The following is a 7,500-nucleotide window of genomic DNA, read 5'->3' as shown; positions in this document are numbered from 1 at the left end:
TATATGCCTGAGAACGCTGCGTCTTCACCTCTGCATGTACACCCACCAGATTGTGCTCTGACTATGGGGCTCTCATTGAAGTCTCTAGGAGGAAGACACGTCCTTCTAGCTTCTGAGTCAGGGGTGGGGAGCCATGGAGACTTCGGTCTTATCCCCTCTCGACTTTGTTTCCTAGTTCGACCAGTAGTCAGGAGTACTTACGTACTTTGCAAAGCCGACGAGGTTATAAACCCTAGAGGCATTGGAGATATACTAAAGCTTTTTGCTCTCCGACATGAAGGCCGTCACCTTCCAGGCCCACCAGACAGCAAATGTGTGTGCTAGCCGGATTTTGAAAAGGTCGACCCAAATAGTTTCTTTCTCATCAAACTGAGTTAGCCGGAGGTGACGTTGGTGGTGAGGATCTCATCAGGCCGAGTACGTGTTGTTTAAATACTCTTGTATCAGAAACAGTAGAATTCCTTGTGAACCTCAGAACAAATCATTCTAGAATAAGGGAATTAGTTTTTATAATCTAACTGGTAGTATTAATACTATCAATATTGATATATGACTCATAGGTTAACGCTTTTTATCATTAGGTTAGAATACATCAGAAAACATGTGAACAAAATATTTATATCATTAGTACTCAGTATTATCTCATTAATTAAGAAACAATATATGTTCAAATAAATTGTTTAAATATACACCACCGTGATATTTTCCGATTCAAAAGCTATAAGTATCAGATTTACAGATAAAACATTAACAGCTCTCCCGTGAGTGAGTTTTAATATGTTGCGCATTCACTGAAAAAAAAGGATCTTTAGCTATGGAACCAGGATCATCTGGATATTATATTCATCATGCCCGTCATACATTCATGATTGTGATGTATTAAACCAACTGGTTTATTGGGAATTTGATTCCTATTATATGGCTCAGATCTCTTTATAGTAGCTATAATAATTAATATTTTCTCTTTACGATGCAACAAGAGAGATTGGTATTCGTATAATGAATTATACATAAAATTTAATCTACATATAATAGCCTGATGAAAAAATAATTTCAGCCCCTTCCATAAATGAAACTAGTGTTAATGTTGATACTGTTCTTATAATATTTTATATTAATTGTTTATCACTTTTCTTGTAGTTTCATTATTTCCTTTTCTCACTGAGCTATTTTCCTTGCTGGAGTCCTCGGCCTTATAGCATTCTGCTTTTCCAACTCGGGTTGTAGCTTAGCAAGTAATAATAATAATAATAATAATAATAATAATAATAATAATAATAATAATGTTATTTGAATTTTCATTTATGCTATAACCCATGCAATACTGTAATGGCCTATTGGTTCAGGACTCAGGTTCTGTTTTCAGGGATTACAATTGATGAGGACTATCACTTTAAAGTTATTATTATTATTATTATTATTATTATTATTATTATTATTATTACTTGCTAAGCTACAACCCTAGTTGGAAAAGCAGGATGCTAAAAGCCCAAGGACTCTAACAGAGAAAATTGCCCAGTGAGGAAAGAAAACATGGAAACATTACAAAAAGTTTAAGAGCAATAATAACATTAGAGTAAATACTTCACATATAACCTATAAAAACATAAAAAAAATAATAAAGGAAGAGAAACAAGATTGATGAGTGTCCCGAGTGTACCCTGAAGCAAGAGATCTCTAACCCAAGTTCACCATCTATAAATGGATAGTTGTTAGTGATGGCCAAAAAGAGCGTGGAACTACCCACTTTACATTAACTGAGAAACTAGCAGGGTAAAATTTTTTAGTGTCTTCTCTCCACAGAAAACAGGCTTAAACAAATAAAAAAGCAATATGATTCCAGAAAATGTATAAAAAATTGTTCATCTGTCTGGCTATATAATGAAATTACTTTAAATCAATCATCTTTTGGTTAGTACAGTGGTACACTGGTAACGTGTTTGTCTAGCATTCGCATAGCGGTAATTGTATATAATATCTCCGCCCCTAATAATATTGATAATATTTTTTTTTTCTGATGAATAATTTATTGCTGACCTCTTTCTAAGGAGGAAAAGTATTTTCACCCCATTTGTTAACCTTTTCAATCTTGGGGGACGCCGAGTGGGAAACCAGGGTTTTTGTGTGGGGAGTGAATTAAGGAATTCGTTTTAACATACAAATAATGGCACATGTAGAATTAGTAGCAATAAACAAGCCCACTAGATAACCCAAACAAACCACCTAACCTAACTCAGTAGCCGTATCTTTACCTAGCGGGTAGGGGCTTTTCCTCCCCATGAAACCCCGCCTTACACAGCCATATCAAATCCTAACCTAAACAAACTACTTAACCTAACCTAACCTAGTAGCTGTATCCTTACCCTGCTACCACCCCCGTTACACAGCCATATTAAATGCTAACCTAAACAAACTACTTAACCTAACCTAGTAGCCGTATCCTTACCAGGGGGCCTTCGCCCACCCTGTGACCGCCCCCCCCCCTCTTACACAGCCATATCAAATCCTAACCTGAACAAACTACCTAACCTAACCTAACCTAGTAGCTGTATCCTTACCTAGCAGGGGGCCTTTGCCCACCCTGCGACCGGTCCCACCCCCCCCCCCTTACATAGCGATATTAAATGCTAACCTAAACAAACTACTTAACCTAACTTAGTAACCGTATCCTTACCCCTTACCTATGGGGGGTTGCCCACCCCCTGTCACCCCCTCCCCTTAGACAGCCTAAACTTATTGTGTACATACTTAGGTTGGAGGGTAAACATGAGCTGCCATCTTTGATATTGCATGGAGCCTATGATCCAATGTAATTTAATGTAATTCAATGTAATTTAAAGTAATTAAATGTAATTTAAAGGAATTAAATGTAATTTAATAAATCAATATATTCTTCTCCTTCGAAAAATATATCAGCTATGCAACGACTCGAGTGCAGTCAATTTTCATGACTGCATTACTATGGGTAATACAGCCAATACTTAAAACACCTAGGAAGATTATTTTGCATTAAAACCACGTTGCTAATTAGTTTCGAACTACCTAATCAATCACCATCAACCACCTCTGGCTCTTTCTCCTTAATGAGGATATTTTAAAATTCAAGAGTACTGTCCAATTTCATTCGGCCATATTGAAATCGTGAATAAAGGCTCTTTTCATATTCAATAATGAGAAATTGTCTGAATGGGATCAATAAAAAAAGAAATTAAAAATATTCAATTTTGTATTTGATACAGATTTATCATAATTGGGAGTCTTTTTTTTCAATAGCATTAATTTCAACAGCCATGGATAAGGCCATATACGCTCTCACGCATACATGGGTAAGTATGTGTAAAATGTCTGTGTGTGTGCATGTATTAAAAAAGCAAGTAGAAAATATTCAAATATTTTAGTATTTTAGCACTTTCGTACATTTTGGTATATGCTTAATAATGTCCTTCACCTCTAAATCCCTTTTCCTGTTCCCTGGAAAAAAGTGCATATTCAAATGCACGAAAACTTTAAGCACTAGAATCTTTCATTATTTCTCAATGACTTATGCAATATATTTAGTATCATGATCCTCTCTCTCTCTCTCTCTCTCTCTCTCTCTCTCTCGATATATATATATATATATATATGTGTGTGTGTGTATATATATATATATATATATATACATATATATATATATATACATATATATATATATTTGTAATGTGTGTATATATACATATATACATATATATATATATATATATATAATGTATATATATATGTATATTTATATATATACATATATATGTATTTGTAATGTGTATATATATATATATATATATATACACACACACATATATATATATATATATACATTATATATATATAAATTTTTATACATATATACAGTATATATGTATATATACACACATTACAAATTGCATATGGGTTCTCAAAATATATCCTTTTATGAGTGGGAGATGTAATTCTAACACTAAGCAAATTCGAAACGAAAATATTCCATCAAAATCCTTGGTATGAAGAGCACTCGTAATGATGGAAAGGGCCTTGGTGTGTAATTCATAAAAGGAATGGTGCGTATCCTTTGAACTCTTAGGATATCTGAGATGTGTGAATTCCGAGAAAAAGGGAATAAGAAGATGAAATGAAAATGAGAATATAATGGTCGTATTAGGGCGGCTGCATATTTCTCTCAAACTTTTTTTTTTCCCGTCATTTTGTTTCTTTTATGGTCTTTGCTTTCTCCTTAGCTACTTAGGTCGCAACTGTGCATTAGCGTGATCTTGAATTGGGTAAATAAAATGGACTATATGTTTTTTTTTTCTTATCATTATTATCTATTTTCAATATGCTAATTTTCAGTATTTTCTCTTTCTATATTGATATTAGCTTTCACAGTGACATTGCCCTGTGTAAGCAGGACAATGCCTTAGAGACTGAACATATACATATGATTAGCACCCAACCACCCTCTCCACCCAAGTTAGGACCAGAGAGGGATAGGTAATGGTTGCTGATGACTCAGAAGATAGACTTACAGGCTCTCCGAAACCCCCCATCTTTAGCTCATAAGGATGGTGAGGTTGCAGCCACAAAAGGAACTAGCGAGTATGAGCAGGACTCGAACCCCAGTCTGGCGATCACCAGGCAGGGACGTTACTAATCGGCCACCACGATCGGTGAAATGAAAGAACGTTGGAAATGGTTAATACCTGAATTGGTGACCATCAAGGAAAGACGCGTTGACAGCAAATAATAGGCCATGAAAAGTGGCAACCACGTAGGAAACCTATGCCCAATATCGGAATGGTATAGTATTCAGCTTTCAGGGTTCGCTCCCGGTCTAGTCTCTCACTTTTCCACCAAGATTTAGATGTGCACTTGCATATGCTGGACTCACATGTGTCCTTCTTATCCTAATGCTCAGTTACTTTTGATAAGAATTTTATTACACTTCTGGATATCCAGGTCACTTCTTAAATGTCTCGTGTAAGTTAACCAATCAATAAAAAGACAAATGTTTTCTAAACCTCAGTTCGTATATCTTTCACTGATGAGATCATAGTTCATTGGTTTTGATTGCTGTGAATCTTTTCTTTTTTATTGCTATTGGATATAAGTAAATTAATGTGAAAATTACTCTAAAATATCTCCTTTTGTCATAAGAGTCTCTCTCTCTCTCTCTCTCTCTCTCTCTCTCTCTCCAACAATTCAAGTGCCATTTTTTAAATCTAAAAGTACTTTTTATGATCAAGTCTTTACAGAAGGGGTGCTCTCTCTCTCTCTCTCTCTCTCTCTCTCTCTCTCTCTCTCTCTCTCCAACAATTCAAGTGCCATTTTTTAAAACCTGAAGTACTTTTTATGATCAAGTCTCTACAGAAGGGGTATCTCTCTCTCTCTCTCTCTCTCTCTCTCTCTCTCTCTCTCTCAACAATTCAAGTGCCATTTTTTAAAACCTGAAGTACTTTTTATGATCAAGTCTCTACAGAAGGGGTATCTCTCTCTCTCTCTCTCTCTCTCTCTCTCTCTCTCTCTCTCTCTCCAACAATTCAAGTGCCATTTTTTAAATCTAAAAGTACTTTTTATGATCAAGTCTTTACAGAAGGGGTGCTCTCTCTCTCTCTCTCTCTCTCTCTCTCTCTCTCTCTCTCTCTCCAACAATTCAAGTGCCATTTTTTAAAACCTGAAGTACTTTTTATGATCAAGTCTCTACAGAAGGGGTATCTCTCTCTCTCTCTCTCTCTCTCTCTCTCTCTCTCTCTCTCTCCAACAATTCAAGTGCTATTTTTTAAATCCAAAAGTACTTTTTATGATCAAGTCTCTACAGAAGGGGTACTCTCTCTCTCTCTCTCTCTCTCTCTCTCTCTCTCTCTCTCTCTCTCTCTCTCCTGTGATTGTATTCCTAATGTCGTTGTTTTATTAAGAGCCAAAAGGGGGTGGGGGGTGGTGACCCTTTTCTCCGGCATTCCCAAAAACACCTATTCAGCCACCTCTACTAAAACTTATTCTGTGGAAATCTGTAAACCTTGAACTACATCGCTAAGGTTAATTACTGTTTCCTTCCTACTACAGCCAAATAACCAATATTTATGCTGACATTTTCCAGTTATATATTATTGTCCATACCGTGTCTCTTTATTTTTTTTTTCTTTTATAGGGGGATGAATTTAGATTATCATTGACTTCACCTTATAATAAACGTTTAAATTAAATTTCTTCATTAAAAAAAAAATACACCGTTAAAAAAACCTCAATTTTGATAGGAAATTCTCCGTAAAAAAATATGAATTGTTCTCAACCCTATTTCAATAAAATACAGGCGACCCTAATTTTTAGCTTACTTTGTTATTAACTTTTACGTGTTGTTGACCGTAATATCAATCCTTAACGTCAATATATTCGTTTTCAAAATAATAAATGCCTGGCAACATTATTTCACGATTTTTAGGGTTTTTACGGGAAATTTTTATGTGTATTTAAAAGCCTCCACTTGCACGACCTGCCAAAAAAAAAAAACTATAATATACGATTAAAGGTTTAAAGGTCGTTCATGAATGGCAGAGGCAAAGGACACTGACATTGCCTTAGCAAGCAGGACAATGCCCTAGAGACTGACCATATATTATATGACCAGCGCCCAAGCCTCCTCTCCACCAAAGCTAGGACCAGGGAGGGCCAGGCAGTGGCTACTGATGTCTCAGCAGATAGACTTATAGGCTCCCCCAAACCCCCTCAACCTTAGCTCACAAGGATGGTAAGGTTGCAGACACTAATAGCACTAACGAGTCTGAACGGGACTCGAACCCCCGACTGGCAGACACCAGGCAGAGACGCTACCAATTCGGCCATAACAGCAATTATCAATGTTTTGTATACTGAAAGGTAGATTTTACTTCTGGGATAAAGAGACGGACATGTGGTCTCGTTTATTCAGTATTCGTGGCCAGGCTTCTTCGAAAGAGGTGATATCATTATTTGAAGCTTGAGGCAGAATTTCAGAAAGCCTTAGTGACCCAGCCAGAACTTGAAAGGAAGACGGGGTTGTTAACAAGCAGGCTCTTGCTTGAAAATATTCTATTTCGTCTTCAATAGATGGCAAAGCTCTGATACTGGAATATTTCTGAGAATATCCTTTGCTTTACTAACGGACCAAATGTAATTTTCAGGTAAAAAAAAGTAAGTAAATTTTATTGATACATACGGCATGGTATTTAAGCAATGTGAAGGTTAGTTACTGATGGATAACAGCAACTTTTTTTATGGAATTAACTAGAGGAAAATATATTATATTTCAACGAGGCTCCTGGTCAAGATTTTTGGAATTAAATGCTATGTGAATTTTTTTTACAGTGTTATTAAGTATTTAAGATATATATAATAGTTATCCCCTGAAAGTTAACGACAGTTTCATCGTAACTTATGCGTCAACATTAATATATGTATATATATATATATATATATATATAATTTTATATATATATATATATATATATGTATATA

This window comes from Palaemon carinicauda, chromosome 11 (assembly GCF_036898095.1).
Source record: "Palaemon carinicauda isolate YSFRI2023 chromosome 11, ASM3689809v2, whole genome shotgun sequence".
NCBI lineage: Eukaryota > Metazoa > Arthropoda > Malacostraca > Decapoda > Palaemonidae > Palaemon > Palaemon carinicauda.
Note: the sequence above shows the minus strand (reverse complement) of the source record.